This window comes from Mytilus edulis, unplaced genomic scaffold, assembly GCF_963676685.1.
Source record: "Mytilus edulis unplaced genomic scaffold, xbMytEdul2.2 SCAFFOLD_1620, whole genome shotgun sequence".
NCBI lineage: Eukaryota > Metazoa > Mollusca > Bivalvia > Mytilida > Mytilidae > Mytilus > Mytilus edulis.
The window spans coordinates 1-21,842 of NW_027268491.1; the positions used below are offsets into that span (position 1 = coordinate 1).

General features: G+C 33.0%; 3 pseudogenes; 2 read left to right on the forward strand and 1 right to left on the reverse strand.

Annotated features, from left to right (window-relative positions):
* The first annotated feature begins 15,045 nt into the window (after positions 1-15,045).
* LOC139507590 (uncharacterized) lies at positions 15,046-17,966 on the forward strand (annotated as a pseudogene).
* Positions 17,967-18,021: 55 nt separating this feature from the next.
* LOC139507591 (uncharacterized) lies at positions 18,022-18,578 on the forward strand (annotated as a pseudogene).
* A 1,653-nt stretch (positions 18,579-20,231) lies between these two features.
* Positions 20,232-21,412, reverse strand: LOC139507592 (uncharacterized; annotated as a pseudogene).
* Positions 21,413-21,842: the final 430 nt, after the last annotated feature.

Genomic DNA, 21,842 nt, shown 5'->3' on the forward strand with positions numbered 1-21,842 from the left:
TAGTGAGACATTGCAAATAATGTTTTTTACATATGAAGACAATATTATTGGAGGCTTTATCTGCTGGAACAACGACATATTTGTCATGCAAAGAGGATAAAGCATCCACAACCTCCGGATTCTTGAAAGGGTTAGAAACTTTAGTACTCATATTACATCGTAGTTTTTGTATGCGCCTCTGAATGCATGATCGAATAGCTTTGATCCATTCAGACAAAGTGTCCAGTTCTGGTTCGTCTGGTTCGTGCTTTACCCATTTTCTTGCATAGTCCTCAACTGCATCCATCAGTAACTTGAAATTCTTTTTCCAGTTGATGGGCTGGGGAATTCTATATTTTGGTCCCTTGGCTAACAACTCTCTTAGTTGTTCATTGGTAACGATGCCAAGGTCTCCAGTAATAATATGACCAGCTGGACTGTAATTGTATTGTGACGATGCACATGAGCAAACCCGTTGATTTTTTGTAGCTTTTAAATTTTCAAAGACTGGTAGATATAATAATTTGTTATACATTTTGAAGCAGTGGAACTCCTGAAGTTCATCAAATTGTAATTTGCCAATAAAAACCTCCATAAGCCTGTGCTTAAGAATTTGCATTTTTCAAGATGAATTATTCATTTTAACTTTCGGGTAATAACGTACCCATAAGGTTTACAATTGGTAATGAGGTCACCTGGATTTCACCATACTGCCCTAAAAATCATGCTTAAATGAGGACAACAATTTGGCTTTAAGAGTATGAAAACGCAGCCATGTCCAATCTAAAAAGAGAACATTGAATCCGATAGGGATAGGTATAGTGCTATTCTTTTTTCACGTTAAATAAGACTTCCTACGTTTATTTGGAAAAAAAACCCGAAGGTTATCTGTTGAAAGGCAATTTTTGTACTAAATTATAATCCTGGTACCTTTGATAACTATTTGTACATTTTTAACAAACTTTTATTTCCAATTGTAGTCTACATTTCCCGCTCTTGATCACTTTCCTCTCACTTTTCAGACATAATTATATTCTGTTAATTTGTTTTCATACTGAATGTACATGCAATATTTGCCGCTTGATTTCAAGACAACAACAAGTTCACAAATCATATCATTATAATTGGGCTACAACTGCCAGACAGTTGATGGTGGTAGTGAATGTTTGTTTCGGAATATTTATGGATCTAAATATACTGTTCAGACGTATTTTATTAATTCGGTGTGTACTGAATCATAACGACCAAGCACCTTCTTAAGACGATTGCTGACGTTTCTCTTGATACTTCTCTAATACAAACAACCTTACGAAAACAAACAACGAGAAATCCCTCGAGAAAACTGAACAATCAAATATGTAAGTCTTAGTATATGAATAACAATACCTACCAGAAATTCTTATATACGAAAAAGATGTCATTAAATAGTAACAAGACAAATATTTCAACTAATGGTCTTCGCCATGCAGTGTTTTAATGGGTAGTGTGATGCTGAGGGAATACAAATACGTGCAGAAAGATTGAAAACCTCGCTTTCATACAATTAATTGTAAACTATGTCATTTATAGTAACACGGCATTGAACAGCTAGTAAGTTAATTTCATTCAAGTCAGCAGACATAATTCTATTACCTTGAAATAATTTGCGTAACATTTCTATCCCTTTTATTAGATTAGTTAGGAAAATTTATAAAATAACCTTTTCTGTCTTTCAAACTATAATTATGCATTAAAGACAAACAGCTGTTTAACTATTAGTTTATATATGCAAATGGTATCACTAAAATGTAAGTTCATATATCATATTGTCTACGTACGAAATAAGTGGAAACCACACCACGGGGGGGGGGGGTAACTGCCTATTATTGGGTATACGGGGATGTGCCAAAAATATGGGTCATAATTTTGCAAGATTTTATATAAAAATGACCCTCCTTTTTAATGACATCCTATATCAAAATGCATTTACGTTTGATAATTGTATATTGATTTGGGGTATGATCTACATATATATAAATATGTTCCAAACAATTTGAATTCATATATAAAAACTTAAGGGTAGCCGGTATATTTATGAATTATGAGTGATGATGAGTTAGTGCTTATATAAGCATGGGTCATATTTTAAATATTGTATATAAGTATAGGTCATTCTTTCTTAAATATTTATATAACTATAGGTAATTTCAATGCATGTTATATTAAAATGGCTACGTTTTTTGAGGCAAAAATGGCACACCCTTACCAAAATAATATCGAAGTTACCTACCCCCCCCCCCCCCCCCCCCCCCCCCGTGGTGGAAACGACCTTTATTATTTCTGGAAATTGCCTAGTGGTTTTCACCTTAAAAGTTTAATTACCACCCAAAATAAAAGTATAAAAAGTATAAAAAAAAGCTGGTAGCACGTATTAAGGATTTTAATTCACTTAGACAAAACTAAATCGCAAATCAGTGTTCTATTTTAAATGTCAACTTGAAATAAGTTTCCTGGTAAATCTGATGTTAAAGAGATTATTGAACCAATACATGCATATATACTAAACTTAATAACGTGCATGGAAAAAGGAAGTGGCATGATTGCTAACGAGGCATCTAATATATTCATTAGAGATAATGACGTAGAAGTTAGCAATAAGTAGTATAGGTCACTGTACACTGCCTACAATAATGAGCAAAATTCATATCGCATATCAAGCTATAAAAGGCGAGAAAACTAACACCTGTTTATGTAAAAAAACAATAAACGTAAAAACCAAATATGATATTCAGCAACAAAACACGACCTCCAAATTACAGTCTTTTTACTTGAGACTGACGCACACATTATGTATTGGAATTAAACTTGTTTGCAGGCGTGCAACCCAGCCCTCCACCTTTTCTGTGTACAATAATGACAGAGGTTTAACAGAACAACATTAAGACAAAATATAAAGAGTGTTTACTAAACGTATATTTGAACTATCAACAACGAACTTTCAAAGATCTGCTTTCTTCACTAAATGCTCTCAAAGGCAAAACAATGAAATATGCTTACGACAACCACAGATGAGGTTCCCTACTCGAGATAGACGAATGAAACAAATTGGTTTGGTTACTTAACTCAGCATTGATTTTCCCCTCTTTTAACTGAAACAGTAATGACAAAAAGGCTACAAAGAACACATAGAACGTCCAATGTAAACAGAACAGAAAAGGGATTTAAATGATTCATTCCAATTTAAAAGTCAACAATAACAAATAGATGTACAACATTTGATAAATGAAACCGTTTCAAAGATAGCTTGAAGTTGTATTGGTCCTTCTATTGCTGTTGATCATGTAGTCTTAGTTTCATAGAAAGTCTCAAGAAAAATCGGTTTCGATGTACTCATTAATGTGCTTATCCGTATTGAACTTTTTGACTTGATCAATAAATTCTTTTAATCTTAAGTTTTAACCGCTTTGACTGGTTTTATTCTTTGTGTAAACACTGTGTACCACAAAAGTTATGCGTGATTAGTAGGATTGCCATTAGTTTGACTGCAACAACTCAGAATGTCCTTGAAATAGGGAAACGTTCATGATAATTATGATAGTTTCCGGTGATTATTTTGTTTGCTATATAAATTTCTATGAAATCACTATAAAATTACTTACGGCTATAAATTATTGTAGAAGTTATATTTTATCAGTGCCTTTGTGTCATTCAAGATGTAAGACTTACCATAACTACTAGAAGTACAATCCAGTTTCATTCATATATATATAGTACAAGCGCTATTGCTAAGAGTATGCTTAAATTGAAACAAAAAAATCCTGTTTAACTGCTGAATTCATTTCCATCAGATTAACCCCGTCCTATAAGATGATTCTGAACATTACTAGAAAATATATAAAGAGTAAAATATATAAATTTAAAAGAAAAATTTCATCGTATAAATAAACTACTTTGCTCATTGTTGAAGGCCGTAAGGTGACCTATGTCATTTGGTATCTTGTGGACAGTTGTTTCACTGGCAATCATTCCACGTTTTATATGTCTGAAATTGTTATAATGTTTTTCAGGACTAGAAGCCAGTTAATTTACTATTGAGATAATCATAGAATACTGGCTATGGTTATGTAACCTGATATAAACATAAATGTATACTGACAGACAATCGATTTATGAATTTTAAACAGCGGTATTTCACTGTTGTCTTTATTTATGGTGTTTAAAATCTCAACTTGTTCGATTCGCTCGTGTACGTAACAACGTATTCGATTTTAACGATTAACGAAAGAAATATCTGTATCACTGTATAACACTAGGATTTTCGATATCACAAACTAGTTAAAATATTTACTAAGTTTTCAAGAACATCATTCTTAAATATAAATAAACCTGCAGACCTCTTATACGTTCAGGCATTTCACAACCATTATTTTATGGTAACATTGTTTACAAAGCACCAAAATGTAGCAATTCACCTCAAAAGCTAACCAAACCTTTAAACATACTTATTCAAAAGGGATATAGGTATAACACTGTTGTCAGGTAATTAAGGATTGCATATTCTTTGCATCGGAAATTAACACATTGATTCTAAAACCAGTTTTTAGCATGATACGGGTTACGTTCTTCTCATATATTTTCTGATGGTGTGCTACTAAAACCCTAACGGGAGGGAATGTGGTTTATTTTCACATGATAAAGACAAAATCTATTGATCAGTGAAATTGAGGTATATATGGAGCTGGCATGTCAGTAACTGTTAGTAGTCCTTTGTTAATAAATATATCAGTTTCTTTTGTTACTTATTCTGACATCAGATGAAATGTAATGCAGTGGTCATACGTATTTCAATAATTTCTTAATACACTTGCAATAGATACTTTCAGCTTTTAAGATATAAATCCAACAGAGACAAAAAAACAATTCGTTAGATAGTTTCTTAAAGTAACGAAATAATGAAAATACCCAGATCAGCACAATAAAAACGTGATTTGCCCAATAGTCTTTTACATCAAAATACAATCATTATTCTCTCGGCTAGTTAAATCGTAAAAACATATCAGATTTAGATCCCATATGTATCGAATTCGACTCATTGTTTTATTGTCCAAACATTAAATAAGGATAAGCAAGTGCGGGCGTTAACAAGTCGAAAACTTCCCTCTAAGCTTTTCAAGCAAGCCGTTTCCACGACCAAAATAACTAGAGACTATGTTGAATGAATATGATGACTCCTTCACACTGTTAGAATATATGACAAAATAGTTTCAGATAAACAATGGTATATAAGAAGCAAATAAGAAGGAAAAGTTATTCTTACTAATATTGATTTAGTTTTCAAAGAATAATGTGTATTGCTATATAGTTATAAATGCCTGCTTGCCTATTTCTATATTATGCTTATACTTTAATTTTGTCATTTGCACAAATTCGTGCTTTTTTCGGGCTGGTTGGATATGATGTACATGTATTTACACTTACTTTCAATGGATATGTATTAATTGACACATGAGTCTGGTGAATCATGATTGAAAAGTCAAATATATTGAACGTTAAGTGTTTACTAAGGGAGCCACCATTTTATTTAAAAAAAAACGTTTTTTTTTAAATAAGGTGGGGGGGGGGGGGGGGGGGTAAGTTATTGTTTTTTGTCAGATATGTCTTTTTAGTTTTAAAACGCGATTAATCAAATTATATTTATCAAAATTCAACATTATAAGGTATGGGTAAATCTAGATTCAGGATATTTTGTTTTGTAATTTGCTTGACCACAATATTTTTTTCATCAAGTTGGTGATCAGAATATGTTTTGGGGAAATATTTATACATCCCCCTTTGAAATCAGATGGTCGTGTCCTAACTGATACTTTATGCTATGCGTCTTTTGTCGTTTTATTAGTTGTTATTTAGCACCTTGTTTGTTGATCGACTCAGTCAAGGAACTTCCTATTAGCTGCTTGATTTCTTTATTTTTTTCTGGTTTTGTTCCTGCTTGCATTGATAAATTAACATACGTACAACTAAAGATCAAATCAAAGTTCGCGAACATACGAACCCGAAAGAGGTCTATTTTTGTTTTGCAAGACCATAAACAAAATTACAGTATCAGTGATGGTGTAAGGCTTTTCGACAAAACTGAACTAAACTAACTGCTTATAGCGGGTATTTATGTCAAATTTCCAGTTTGATGATAAAAAATCCATATTTTATGTTTCTACATCGAAGCTAATTTGATATGAAAATTTCACAACACATGGTCGTAAGCAGTGACATTTACTATAACTAGTATATGCTTTTATTTTATTTTATCATCCTTAAAACAAAATTATACTAATTTACCTTTACCAAGAGCTTCAATCATACACGGGTCTTAACCCAGCAAAATGTCTTGCATAAGAACTGAAAAATAATTACTGAAGTTTAAAATGAAATTGTAGAACTTCAAATTTCGATGATAGTTTTTTTTTGTCTTACGTGATTCAAAAATGCAATGAGGTATACTTTAACTGGATTGATGAAAACACTGTTATGTATAAAAATGAATAACATCCTTGTACGCTAATGAACTTGATAAAAGACGATCCTATCCCCAATTACCAAAGTGTATATAAGTTTCTATTAGTATTCATTGCAAATGTTTCCTGAAGATCCTCTAAGTTCAATTCTGTCATTCATTATTTAGGTACTGAGTCGTTTTCTGATAGTAGATTTTTTATAGCATTTTTCCAATTTCCAAAAATTTGAAATTCATTGTATATGATGCAATGAATTATATAATTAATATATTTCATATACAAGTATACATATTTTTTTTTTTCATTTATCCATTATAATATGTGATAATAACATTGATGTATAGGTACTGACCATGGAAATAAGAATACAGCGGTAGCATATATAAACTTTGAAAAAGAGCAAGAACAGATTAGATATGTGAAAATAAGTTAAAAATTTAATACACAAAACTTTATCGAATACGGATAACTGGCGCACTTGATTTTTGTAAAATAAATTCATAAAGAGCTATAGTACTTTCTTTTCTTTCTTTGTTTATGGCAAGTTTTATACCAGATCATTAAAAGATAACCTGAACTGAATCCTGATCCTACTGCGAATTTTTTTACCAGTCTAAACATGTTTACTTAGATGACGCTTAAATAATCCCATATATATATAGCCTCGGTCCACCTTAACGGATAGCTCGAACGAATGCTTAACGGATAACTTTTTTCTAATCCGTTGATGGACATCCGTTCTTATCTGTTATACGTCCGTCCATATCCGTTGCATGTCTGTTTAGTGTACGTTTTATCCATCGACGTCCATTCTGTCCGATGGAAAATTTTGAGCATGTTCAAAACTTTCAAAAGACGTCCATCGGATGATATGTCCGTTGAACGTCCCGTAGGCGTCCGTTTTGTACGGTACTCGTCCGTTTCGTGTCCGTTTTGTATCCGTTACGTGTCCGTTATACATCTGTTGGAGGTCTGGAAGATAAAATCACTAACGGACTTCTAACGGACGTCCAACGAATAAAACGGATGTTTAACGAATGTGAAACAGACTTCTACCGAACGTATAACGAATAAAACGGATGATAAACGGATCTGAAACGAATAAATGCCAATTGAAAATTTCTAGAAATGAATGAAAAGATAGTATGTGCTAAATGATAATTAGATTTCTTAAGGTTCATGAATTCTTATTATTCATAATCGATCTTAGGGTAAGTGCACGTCTTCACAATCAAGCAGCTCTTATTCAGGCCAGACACTACCCTTTGGCGGCATTTTGGAGAACAAACTAAAATCAGTTATACAGAAACATTTTGGATATTTATACGATTTACATGTATTATTATTGTCGCCTTTTATTTTTCCGTATATCTTGTTCATCCGTTTTATCCGGTACGCTTCCGTTAGGTGTCCGTTTAATGCGGTACTCGCCCGTTGGATGTACGTTCGACATCCGTTCTGTCCGGTACGTTTCCGTTTCTCGTACGTTGCATATCCGGTGTGTGTCCGTTATGCATTCGTTACGCGTCCGTTTTATTTAGTCAGTACATCAACGTACTCCTAACGGATAACAATTTTGTCAACTGACAACTTTTATTTTCATCCGTTAGGCGTCCATTCGTGCTATCCGGTAAGGTGTGACCGAGACTATAAGGATTTATTCATGCTGCACGTACCGTTCCACAATTAATTGTCACTTTTTTATTGCGGCTTTAAAAAAATTTAAAGACTCGTATTTGTAATAATATGTCATGCATTTTAAAGCAGTTGAATTCATGAAGTTCATGAAATTGTAATTTGCCAATAAAAACCTCCATAAGCCAGTGCTTTAGAATTGACATTTTTCAAGATAAATTATTCATTTAAACTTGCGTGTAATAAAGTACCCAGGATTTTGACAATTAGAAATAAGGTCACCTGAATTTCACCAGACTGCATTAAAATCCATGCTTAAATGAAGGTATCATTTTGACAGTAAGAGTATGTATACGCAGCCATGTCCAGTCTGAAAAGGGAACGTTACATCCTAAATGGATAGTGTCATTCTCTCCGTATGTTGAAGTCACAGACTTTTCCAGCCAGTTCGCATTGGAAAAGATGAAAAAGAGAAAAGATCTTTTCTAAATCTTTCCTTTGCCAACAAAGGTCTCGATGGCGTCAACCTAGGCAATATCCACCACCATAAATTAGTTCAATCGAAAAAACCGCCTTATTTCAAAGACCAGTCTGTACCAATAATTTCTTATACCTATACCAAACCTATTGCAACTAAAACTTTCAATTACAAACGCGTTTTGCAGAATCTTGATATTGACGACTTCAAGTCTAAACCTCCTGATTGCACTTGTGCTAGTTCCAAATTTACATATAATCCTGCTGGCCACATTATTACCGGTGACCTTAACATTGTTAATAACACTTCTCTACGAAATGTGTTATCGAAAGGTCCGAAATATCGTGAGCCTAAATCCATCAATTGGAAACACAACTTTAAAATTTTGATGGACTCAGTCGAGGATTATGCCAGGCAATAGGCTAAACATGAAAAGGAAGACGTAGACACTCTATTCGAATGGATTAAGGCAGTGAGGTCGTTAATACAAATCAGAATTAAGAAACTGAATGGGTCCATCAATGCCCATGCTACGTCAATCTTTAAAGACCCAAATGTTGCTAAACACTTATCCGACCTCCATGATAAGTATGTTGTTGTCCCCGCAGACAAAGCCCCAAATAACATCGTTTTTGTCTGTAAAAGTCACTACATTAATTGCTTGATAAACGATTAGGTATAGACAATTCACTTGGAAACTCAACATATACCCTCACGACACTTACCAAAGAGGAAATCCTGGATAATCATAGGTCTGTTCTTTGTTCCTTTGGTATTTCAACCAAAGATGAAGAACTGGATCTTCCATCACTGTATTGGATACCTAAACTACATAAGTGTCCTTACAAACAACGGTATATTGCTGGGTCTTCCAAGTGCTCAACGAAACCTCTTTCTAAATTATTAACATCTATTTTATCAGCAATCAAAGACGGGCTTTAAAGTTATTGTGAAACTGCCTATTCTAGAGGTGGCGTGAATCAGATGTGGATACTTAAAAATTCCAAAGATCTTTTAGAGTACATAAAATCTAACTCTCTTTCATCTTGTAACAGTATAAAAACATTTGACTTTTCTACTCTTTACACAAGTATTCCACATTCCAAACTAAAAGACAAATTGAAAGAGTTGGTATTACTTTGCCTCATAAAAAAGAATGGCCAACGAAGATACAAGTATCTTGTCTTAGGGAGGGATAAATCATACTTTGTAAAGAATCACTCTGATTCAAACAAAAAATTCTCTGAAACCGATATTATCAAGATGCTTGATTTCTTGATTGACAACATATTTGTAACGTTCGGAGGACGTGTTTTTCAACAGACTGTCGGCATCCCAATGGGAACAAACTGTGCCCCTCTACATGCCGACTTGTTTCTTTATTATTATGAGGCTGACTTCATGCAGGAACTTCTTAGGAAGAAAGATAAGAAGTTAGCAATATCCTTTAACTCTACTTTCCGCTATATAGATGATGTTCTTTCACTAAACAATTCAAAATTTGGTGACTATGTGGAACGTATCTATCCCATCGAGTTGGAGATAAAGGATACTACAGATACAGTTAAGTCGGCTTCATATCTTGACTTACATCTAGAAATTGACAATGAGGGTCGGTTGAAAACAAAACTTTAAGACAAAAGAGAGGATTTCAGCTTTCCAATTGTGAACTTTCCATTTCTAAGTAGCAACATTCCAGCAGCACCTGCATACGGGGTATATATCTCCCAATTGATACGATATTCCCGTGCTTGCATTTCCTATCATGATTTTCTTGATAGAGGGTTACTGCTCACAAGGAAGCTATTAAACCAAGAGTTAAAATGGTGAAGTTGAAATCATCCCTTCGTAAATTTTACGGACGCCATCACGAGTTGGTTGACCGTTATGGAATAACCGTTTCACAAATGATATCGAATATTTCCTTACGTCGTAACTGCAATCCCCTTCCCTTTCATGAATGTGACCTACCGAATTAGACCATTTACCGGATTTGTAATCACATAAGCAACACGACGGGTGCCACATGTGGAGCAGTATCTGCTTACCATTCCGGAGCACCTGAGATCACCCCTAGTTTTTGGTGGGGTTCGTGTTGTTTATTCTTTAGTTTTCTATGTTGTGTCATGTGTACTATTGTTTTTCTGTTTGTCTTTTTCATTTTTAGCCATGGCGTTGTCAGTTTGTTTTAGATTTATGAGTTTGACTGTCCTTTGGTATCTTTCGTCCCTCTTTGAATAAGCCTTACTTCTACTATCTGAGATATAGAAGGTTATATGTTGAAGGACATTTGTGTACCTTTTAACAAACTTTTATTTTCCAACTGCAGTCTAAAATTTTCTGCCCTTGGTTATTTTCGGACATACATAATGTATTGGTTGTTTAGTTATTTTCATCCTTAACTTACAAGCAATATTTGCCCCTTGATGTCAATCGACAGAAAGTTCATAACGTATATAATTGGGATAAACTTGCAACGCTTTAATTTACTGCAGGCAGCTGACATTGATAGAGTTTGTTTGTTTCCAAGTATTTTTAGATACCATTATCGTAACAAGACGCATATTTCGACTAATGGTCTTCGCCATGCAGTGTTGTCCTGGGTAGTGTGATGCTGATGCAATACAAATACGTGCATAAAAGATTAAAGACCTCTCCTTCATACAATTAATGGTAAACTATGTCATATATTGTAACATGCTTTTGAATAGCTAGTCAATTAATTTCATTTAAGTCAACAGACAATATTCTATTACAGTAAACTAATTTGCTTACTATTTCAATCCCTTTTATTAGATTATATAGGAAAATTTTAAAGTTTTACTCTGATTTTTCAGTAAAGGCAAACAGTGACTAAAAATAATTTATGCAAATGATATCACTTTTAAATTGTAAGTACATAAATCATATTGTCTACGTACGAAATGAGTGGAAATGACCTTAAAAGTCCTAAAAAAATATAAAGGAGAACAGTTTATTTGTTGATAACATCTGAATGTCAATGGTTTCTGAAAATTGACTTGTGGTTTTCACCTTCAAAGTTTATTCACCACCCGGTTTAAAAGTATAAATCTTCTGCTGGGAGTTACGTATTAAAGATTTTGATTCATTTAGACGAACTTAATCGCAAATCAATGTTATATTTTAATGTCAATTTGAAATAAGTTTCCAGGTAATTTAAATGTTAAAGCGATTATTGAACCAACGTAAATATGTGTACTTAACTAATTACTCTTAATAGAAATAAGAAGCGGTATGATTGCTAACAAAACGTCTCTCCACAAGATACGATAATGACGTAGCAGTTAGCAGTTATAGGCCATTGTACGGCCTACAATAATGAGAACAATTCATACCGCATAGCAAGCTATACAATAAAGCGAGAACGCTAATACCCAATTTATGTGCAAAACAATAAACGAATTTTTGTTTATGATAACAGCAACAAAATACAGACCATTAAATTACAGGCTTTTTTTAATGAGATTGACGCATAAATAATGTATCCGAGTTAAACATTTTTGCAGGCGTACCACCCACCCTCCCCTTTTTCTGTGTACATTCATGCCAGAGGTTTAAGAGAACAACATTGTGACAAAATACAAAGAGGGTTTACTAAACGTTTTCTGAATATTCAACAACGAACTTTCAAAGATCTGCTCTCTTCACTAAATGCTCTTACGGAAAAAAACCCAATAAGATATGATTAACGACAACCACAGACGAGGTTCCCTACTCGAGATAGACGAATGAAACAAATTGGTTTGGTTACTTAACTCAGCATTGATTCTTCCCTCTTTTAACTGGAACAGTAATGACAAAAAGGCTACAAAGAACACATAGAACGTCCAATGTAAACAGAACAGAAAGGGATTTAAATGATTCATTCCAATTCCCGACTCGAGATAGACGGATGAAAAAAAGGGTTTGGTTAAACCCAGCATTAATTATCCTCTTTTAACTAGAACAGTCGTAAGAAAAAGGCTACAGAAAACGCATAGGTCCAATGTAAACAAAATAGAAAAGGGGATTTAAGTCTTTCGGTTCCGATTTAAAACGACATCAACAACATTTAGATGTACAACATTTGATAAATGATACCATTTCAAAGATGCTTGAAGTTTTAGGTAGCAATAAACAGTTAGGAAAAACTATTAAAGTTTCCCCACATAGATTTTACCATTCCCTTTTCATTGCTTTCCTGCAATATTGAGCTTACTGTTTGTGTCACATATGTGCATATGTATGTAATCAGAATCTTCCATAGATTTTATATACAAACTATTAAAGTTTCCCCACATAGATTTTACCATTCCCTTTTCATTGCTTTCCTGCAATATTGAGCTTACTGATTGTGTCACATATGTGCATATGTATGTAATCAGAATCTTCCATAGATTTTATATACAGTATATAACATGGTGAAATATGATTTCTTTTGGGTGTATCCATGGTCAACAATCTTCATTTATTAGTTATAAAATATTGCAAAAAGGGTGGAAAACGATGTCACATATTTCCCCAAAATTTGATCAAAAGTAGAATTTCAATCACTTGAAGTAATACCTTTTCTGAAACTGTTTACAGATATCTTGCAATAAATCCAATTAAAATCATATGTGTTTCATCTCATTTTTTGGTAAGATTAAGTCAAAATCTTCGTGTAGAAAAACAGTGTCTGTAAACATTACATGAGTTTCTGGACCGATAGCCAGTCTAGCTTATGAAAATATGGAGAGTTCAAACAGAAGATATCCCATAAAACATGTTTAAAATTATTTTGATGTTCTTATAAACCATCTTTGAAGGCTAAATTAGTACTCAGCTGTCTAAAAAGGAAATTTATTACACAGTTACTTTCATACTTGAAAAAACCACTGGGGCCAAAATTCGAAACCAAACTCCTAACTGTGTAATGATACCTTATTGGCCCTTTTATAACCGTTGATCAGTTAGTCTTCTTGTTTATATTTCACATGTTTCAGGAAAAATCATTTTCGATGTAGTCATCAATGTGTTTATCCATATCGAACTTTTTAACCTGAACAATAAATTCTTAATGATAAGTTTAGACCGCTTTGATTGTTGTTATTCTTTGTGTAAACACTGTTCACCATAAACGTCACGCGGGATTAGTAGGATCGGTCATTAATATGACTGCTACGACTGAATAGTGTCCTTGAAATAGTGAAAACGTTCATGATAATTATGATAGTTTCCGGTTATTATAATATTTTGTTTGGTATATAATTTTCTATGAAATCACTATTAAATCACTAATGACTATAAATTACAGGAGAAGTTATATTTTATCAGTGCGTTTGTGTAATTCAAGAGTTAAGACATGGAAAAATTAAGAATTATTGAGTTGCGGGTTGTAATTTGTTGAAATCAAGTAGTCTTATAAAATTACAACTACCAGGAAGTAAAATCAGTAGTATATATTCATATATATAGACTAAAAACGTATATAAATCATGGTATAAACTGTATAAGGAATATGTAATGTGTGGTCTTATTCAATAATGTTTTAGTTTGGATATATTACAAAGCAAATCTAAACTGACTGCTTCTAGGGAATTATTTTTTCGATGCACCCTTTTATAAATGTTTGAAACAAAAACACAATCAAGCTTGTTTTCTTAATCGTAGCTTTTGCCATTTAATAAATTTGTGTCCTTGAGGAAATACCTTGATGTTTTGGAATACCATATACATCAATGACCATACAGTTGGATAAGAATTGGACTTTAAGATCATACCCAGCCCTTCTTTGTTCATATGTATATACGAATATATGGGTTTCAATTCCACGTTCGTTAATTATTTTTTTTTTTATCTAAGCCTGGTATCTGTGATGAACTCTCTCCAACATAAAGTTATTGTATTCAAATCACCGTTATAAAAAAAAACTATAATATTGAGATTAAATTAAGGTCAACCCAATATGTCGATATGCTGAACAAGATTCTAACGATTACTAATTTCATATATTGTCCTAAACTCCCGTCATAATTAATTGTTAAAATACCCCTTTGGTATTATTGTTATAAATTATGCATATTATAGTAGTATACAAACCAATATGGAAGAAATTGCTATGAACAAACTACAGATTAGAAATACAACAGCAATACGAATCGTGTCCTATGACATAACGAACATACTACTGTGGATTCGTTATTTTTTTTCTTTGGAAACGAAATTTTGTGGGTTTCATGGGTACAGGTGAAACGCGAAATTAAATGTCTGACGAATTACATAGGCGTGAATATCCACGAACATTCAAGTTTTCTTATTCAACCTAAATTTCTACCCACAAACATAATAGTAGTGTTTCGGGTTCGTCGACCTCTCGTATGTGGAGGGTGTGGTAAGCATAGCTGACGTAGAAAAATTCCACAGCGTTACTTTTTTCGTTTTTCGTTGTCAATATCAATAATGTCGGCTGCAATGAATAATGTTTCCCAGTTCGAAAGAATGCACGTACCGGATCTCAAGACATTCCTTACAAAACGAGGAATAACATGTAGTCTTTATCGGAAGCAGCAGCTGGTTAGGCTATGTGAAATTGCTGTTGAATTGCAGTTGGAAGTTACGCAAACACAGGACGACTACAAAGATATGGATACGTTTCGTAGAACAGTGGAAGTGAATGGGGCTAAATATGTTTTACCAGAAATTACAACGGTGTTGAACTGGAAATCTGATTTGCGGGACTTGCCTTTGATAGAATCATACGACATTTTGATCTATCTGAAGAAAGTTGGTCCAATGGAATGAGTCACGTTTATCAAATTACAGGAGAGATAAGGGATTTAATTCATATACATCCAATCATATTCATGATGTTAAATTGCACAGACTCATAAACACTTAATATTTCTATGTGAGAGCAGCATGTGTACCCGAGACAAGGCAGTCAGAAAACCCTTACAACCCCTGGTTATTGTTGGAACAGAGGGCCATTTCAGAAGCGGTGGATGCACTTGTGTTATGTAAGTTGATTAATCTTACCTTAAAAGCTGGTATAAAGTTCAAGTCAAAGTTCAAAGTTCTCTATTTTTCAATTAAGGGCCCCTGAAGGGATATAATGACAACAATACACAATACATTCTGATTCTTAACACATAAACATATATGGAAGATAAAATTAAAATTTCAATTCACATGAAGAGAATATAATATCATAGAATATATATATCATATAAAATGTCACATCATAAAACAATTGTTATTGTTATTATTTATAAGTTATTTTAGTTCTCTCAAAGTTTCATGTCTTTTTAATTTTTTCTGCCATGCAGAGTGCCAGCAAAAATAGATTAATAATTTATTAATTCACCATATTAAATTGAGAATGGAAATAGTTTGCTAACAGAGGTCCACCTCGTCTCTTATCCATGAAATAAGTTGAAGGAATAAATGATACAAGTCACTAAAATGGAAAAGAGACCAAGGGCAAATGCACTTGGACATGTTAGTAAGTGAAATTTTAGATACCCTCTTAACCTCCTCGTGACTAGTGTAAAAAAGTAAAAAATATTCACTTTAATACAGAATTCACCAAGGGATGATACTAAAATGTTTTGTAAAGTATGTAATTATATTTACAAATGCATTTTATAATTTCTCGCTACATTGAAGACCTGTTGGTGACCTTCTGCTGTTGTTTTTTCTATGGTCGGGTTGTTGTCTCTTTGACACATTCCCCATTTCCATTCTCAATTTATATACATATTCAACACTCTAGCATAGCAGTAGCAGGTGCAAGTGAAGTGACAAGGTCCCACTACTGTTTAATTAGTATTTTCATGTTTGGCTATAAGACAACAAATTTTACATAAAATTTCATGATCTTCATTACTCATCATCCAAATAAATTTTTCAGGATTTTGTAATTGGGTAAAACTACGACATTTCAAACAAATAGCATTAATAAGATCATAACGTTCATCTTTATACTTTGTACATGTTAGTAAAAAATGGTTCTCATCTTCTACCTCGCCAGATGAGCAATGAATACACAATCTATTTTGCCTGATAATACCTTTATATCTCCCTAACTCTATTTGAAGTCTATGAGCTGATATTCTGAATCTGGTGAAAATTCTCCTCTACCCAAAATCTTTTATAATATTTAAATAATTTTCAAATCCAAAGTTTTGTTTAAACTTGAAGTACGTACGTAGTTTGCCATCTGATAATGGTGTTTTTTGTTTTTGCCAAAGATTAATATAATGAATTTTCATATATTTTTTACATGTCTTCTTAAGGCGAAGTGTACGTAATTGCACGCCTCTAGCGGAATACGGGATTAAAAACGTCGTCGTTAGTTACGCAAGTTATCTCCCATACTCCAAGAAAGGACACACGAAAGAGAAGCTACTTTTTGCGGTCTATCATGAATCCTAAAAGCACACCTGTGCTGTCTTAAAACCTCATAGAAATTATCTAAATTACTCTTATTAGAAGTCAAAGCATTATGTACGTTGTTCCGTGTTGCAGCCTGACTTAAAAACACTGTTTTTTTGTTTTGTTTTAGACGCTTAAGAGAACCATTACACTGATATCATATATGTGAAATGAAAAGATTTGCAGTTAATCAAAAACAGCTCTGTTTGAAATATAGAATACTATAAATTTAGTTCCTACATGTATTGTGTTGTTTTATTGCAAAAATACAGCATGATAGCATGATATATAACTGCAATATTTTTTACTTGCATTTTTTTTATATGAATTTAACAGGGGGGTTTTTCTCAATATGACAAAACTTTTGAATCCAATTTCAGTATTCAATTACACAATGGCAATAAAAAGTGAACCCAAAAATTTATGAATTTACAGTTGTTATAATCCTTCATGTAATATTGTAAATGTACATGTAGTGATTTTTTTCAGTGATAATGGTACCTGTAAGCATATTACAGCCTCCTGTTCTCATTGGAAAACATTTCAAGTAGACACAGAGACAGACATACAGAAGTTGGTACTGATGTGCCATGTACTTGGGATAGAGCAAGTAAATTGTCAGAACCACTGACAATTAATAAAATCGATATTAGAAATAACCCTTCATCTTCCTTGCCAGAAGAACCGCATTCTTCGCATTATACACCTTCAAAGGGATTAAAACTTTCAGAACATGAGATAGAAAAGCGTGTTTGTAATTTGTGTAAAATAAATAAATCTGCTTTTTCACATATATAAGAAAATTCTAGTGACGAAAGTGACGGTGAAGTTGAAATCCCTATGTCCATGAAACAATTAGCTGATAAAAGCAAAGATAATGGTAGTAACTTTTTAGACTTTATTAAATTGTATCATGATGATGAAATAATACACCAAATTCAACCAAGAACAAGTGGGCAAGCTGAAAATCCGGATTTGTTTTTACAGGGTTGGAAGAATTACAGCATCTTTATTTAATCTGTTTTACATTTTAAATTTAAAGATGAGAAAGACAATTACATTCTAAGAAATATTTTACAGTAAAACAACAAAATTAAACACACCAGCAATGAAATATGGAATAATCAATGAACCAATTGCAAGACATTTATACTTTCAGAATTATAAAAAAAAAAAACATAAATGTGCTAAACTATCTTTATGTGGTCTTCATGTATCTAAAGCTCATCCTTTTTTAGGAGCATCACCTGATGGAATAATTAATTGTAAATGTTGTGGGAAAAGGTTTGATTGAAATCAAATGTGGCTTTTCTTTTAAAGATTCAACTCCACAAGAAATATGCAGACATACTGACAAAAAATATCGCCTATGTTTCGAAGAAAATCAAAGTGTATGCCTCAAACAAAGTTCGCCATGGTACACACAGATTCAGGGACAAATGGTAGTGTGCAATATAAAATGGTGTGACTTTATTTTTTACACTAACAAATCTTTCATTTGTGAAAGAATTTACTTTGATGAGGATTTTTATGCTTCAATTGTTGACAAATGTGACAGTTTTTTTCCAAAAATATATTGATAAAATATAAAATATAGTAATACCGAAACGGAAATGCTCCCATCCAGACTATTGTAAATAAATACATACACGACCATCATGACATATATAATAAAAGCAAATTGCATAACAAATTTAGTATATGTGTGTTACCCTATATTAATTTACAATTATAATAATTTATGATTGTTTTATTTTTTTTTATCCATGAAATCTGAATTGAGTTTTGAGAAATTCAGAGATTGGTAAGTAAACAGAGTCTTAATCTAATATAATATAAAGTCCTTACTGAAGTTCGTTTAAATAATGTATTTAAAGCCATGTGTCAATTTGGCATTATTTGCACCCCTTCCCCAGGAAATCCAAAATTTATCCCTATAGAGTCCAAATTTGTCTTTTGTAAAATATCTTTAATTTGACATGGAGCAGCTTCTCGGGTAGTCCAAATAATTATGACGTCTTGAAAGGTTATTATAATTCAGCCTTACTTCGAAGTAAGGCGTCAAAGAAAAAAATTATAATTCAAGACGTCATAATTATTTGGACTATTTCTCGGGTAAAATTTAGCCACTCTCCCAACATGCTCTTCAACTTCGTACTTTATTTGGCTTTTTTCAACTTATGATCAGATTATTCCCAACATTTTATTCTGTTCTTCAAACGAGTTTATTAGCTGATGATTGGGTGCCAGTTCATTAAAAGTATGTCCAATTTAATATCAAAAGCTATAAGCGTTAAGTGTTCTTTCAACTTCCCTGACGAGAAGATCATATTTTATGTTTCTTCATTGACGAAGATGTTTTTATATGTCAATATGCAACAAAGTCGATCAAGTTTTCATGCCAGAATTGAATTATTCGACCTAACGACCAGAAATTTGCAAATTTTTCATTTTGTAAAATTATTTGGAGAGAGAGTATATTTTACTTACGGTTAGTGTTTTTTATTCATATATATACTGGAAGTTGATAACAATTTTCCTCATTCAGCAACGTTCAGCCATATTTGTTTCAGTAGCAACAAAAGGTCAATCCGGGTCAAACCGCTTGAAGAGCGCGTAACAAAAAAAGCCGAAGGCAGTGATTAGTGTAGAGTAGTATGCGGACCCGTATGCGGATCGGAACTGGAACTGCCGGGGAGTTTGCATAGAGAGGAGACTAAATGTGTACAAACCTGACGTCAAATTTTGAATTCATGAAAAAACCAAACACATGATAGAACAATATATTTTCACATTAAATAGGCACTATTTCAAATTTACGTCCATTAATTAGCGTCTCAATAGAAGATTTCCCGCGGATTATAGGTGTGTGTTGTCATTAACATCCTGGTCAATGAACACAGTTAGATAAAATATATATATATGTTAACTATATTTTATTGGTTTTCAGAAAAGTGACTATATCAGAAAAAAAGTATGTGTCGCAGACAACGGTAAATAGCATACATTATCTTGACATGACATATGAAAACCCCTTAAGCATAATGGTGTATGGATAGTCCATGGAATTGTCCAAACTGATACAGGTGAAATACGTAGAATAATAGTTGTGGACACTGCAATAAGATCAGATTTAAGATCCTCATGAGCCCGTAGTAAAGTAAAAAAAAACTGTAAAAAACATTATTTAATAAAATTTGCTCAAATTTGCTCGATTAACCTTAAAGTGAAGACTAATGAAAATGTGCATTATAGAGTGAACCCCTAAAATAATATAATACTGTGTTAGATTTAGTCTTAACAACATCTGCTGCAGAGAGTCGTTTCCCCTTTCCACATTTACATTTCTTTGTAAATGGAGCAATCACTTATGTTGCCCTTCGATCAGTCAATAGATAAAGGCAACAGTAGTATACCGATGTTCAAACTCATAAATCCATGGACAAAAAACTAACTCGGGGTAACAAACTAAAACTTGAGGGGAAACGCATTAAATATAAGAAGAGAACAACGACACAACGCTACAATGTAACACACACAGAAACGGACCAAGCAACAGACAAAATCCCACGAGAATAACAAATATAACATCAAACCAAATACATGAATTTGGGGGTAGACAAGTACCGTGACACGTCTTTTCGCAATGTGAATTTACACTAAACAATAAGAGAAAACAAACGACGCAACGTTAAAATGTAGCACATTCCGAAACGAACTATAATATAACAATGACCATATTCCTGACTTGGTACAGGACATTTTTAAAGAAAAAAATGGCGGGTTGAACCTGGTTTTGTGGCATGCCAAACCTCCCCTTTTATAGCCATGTGAAATATAACATTAAGATGACAACTCAACACTACAGGACTACAATATAAATAAATTGGAGAATACAAAGATCACGAATAGTGAATCCTCTGTCAGCCATTATTTCGTCACCAGGTTTAATTGAGTCAAGAAAGCCACTGTGCTCTGTGATGTATCTGCCTAAAGTGTTACCACCCCACATATCAGAGATAAATAAAAATGCTCCTGATGGAGTTATACAAACAAGACATTTGAAAGTGTTATGTGATTTGTACAAACTGTATGTTCTACTTTGAGCTGTAGGTGATTTTGGCTTTTGAATAAACATTTCTGTACAGTCTATTATTCCAGTAGTTTTTGGAAAACTGGTCTGAAATGATCTTGGCATATACTTCTTAATGTTACGTCTTGATGGCCACTTAATTCAAGGTGTTAGAACCATATGCATTAAATTTATCCATGTAGTAAATATCTGAGATACTCGTGATTCTGATACACTAAACAAATCACCCAAAACAAATGATAATATAGCAAGACGTAGCTTCATTAGTGTAAGAATGTGTTCATGGAATTTGGAAGTTTTCTCGGTGGTCCACTCTTGCATCTGTCTACACTCTGGTAGTTGACATCCTCAGTAAATTGTTTACCCTGACCAGTACTTCACTTTTGGTTCATCTTCATCTAATACTTCTACAAAATAAATATACATACATGTAGTCATAAATTTTAGCTTTTTTAAATCTGACACTGATTTGATGATTTTTTAGTACATACATCTTTACGTATAAAAAAGAAGGTGTGGTATGATTGCCAAGGTGACAACTCTCCCACAAGAAACAAGATGACACAGAAATTAACAACACATACAGTAGCCATACAGCCTTCAACAATGAGCAAATTCCATACCGCATATTTAGCTATAAAAAGGGCCCAAAATGACGATGGAAACAATTCAAATTGACCGTGATTTTATGCTCTTCATCTTTCTATTGACTTATTTGGCCTTACAATTACATTGTATTTTGATTTTTAGC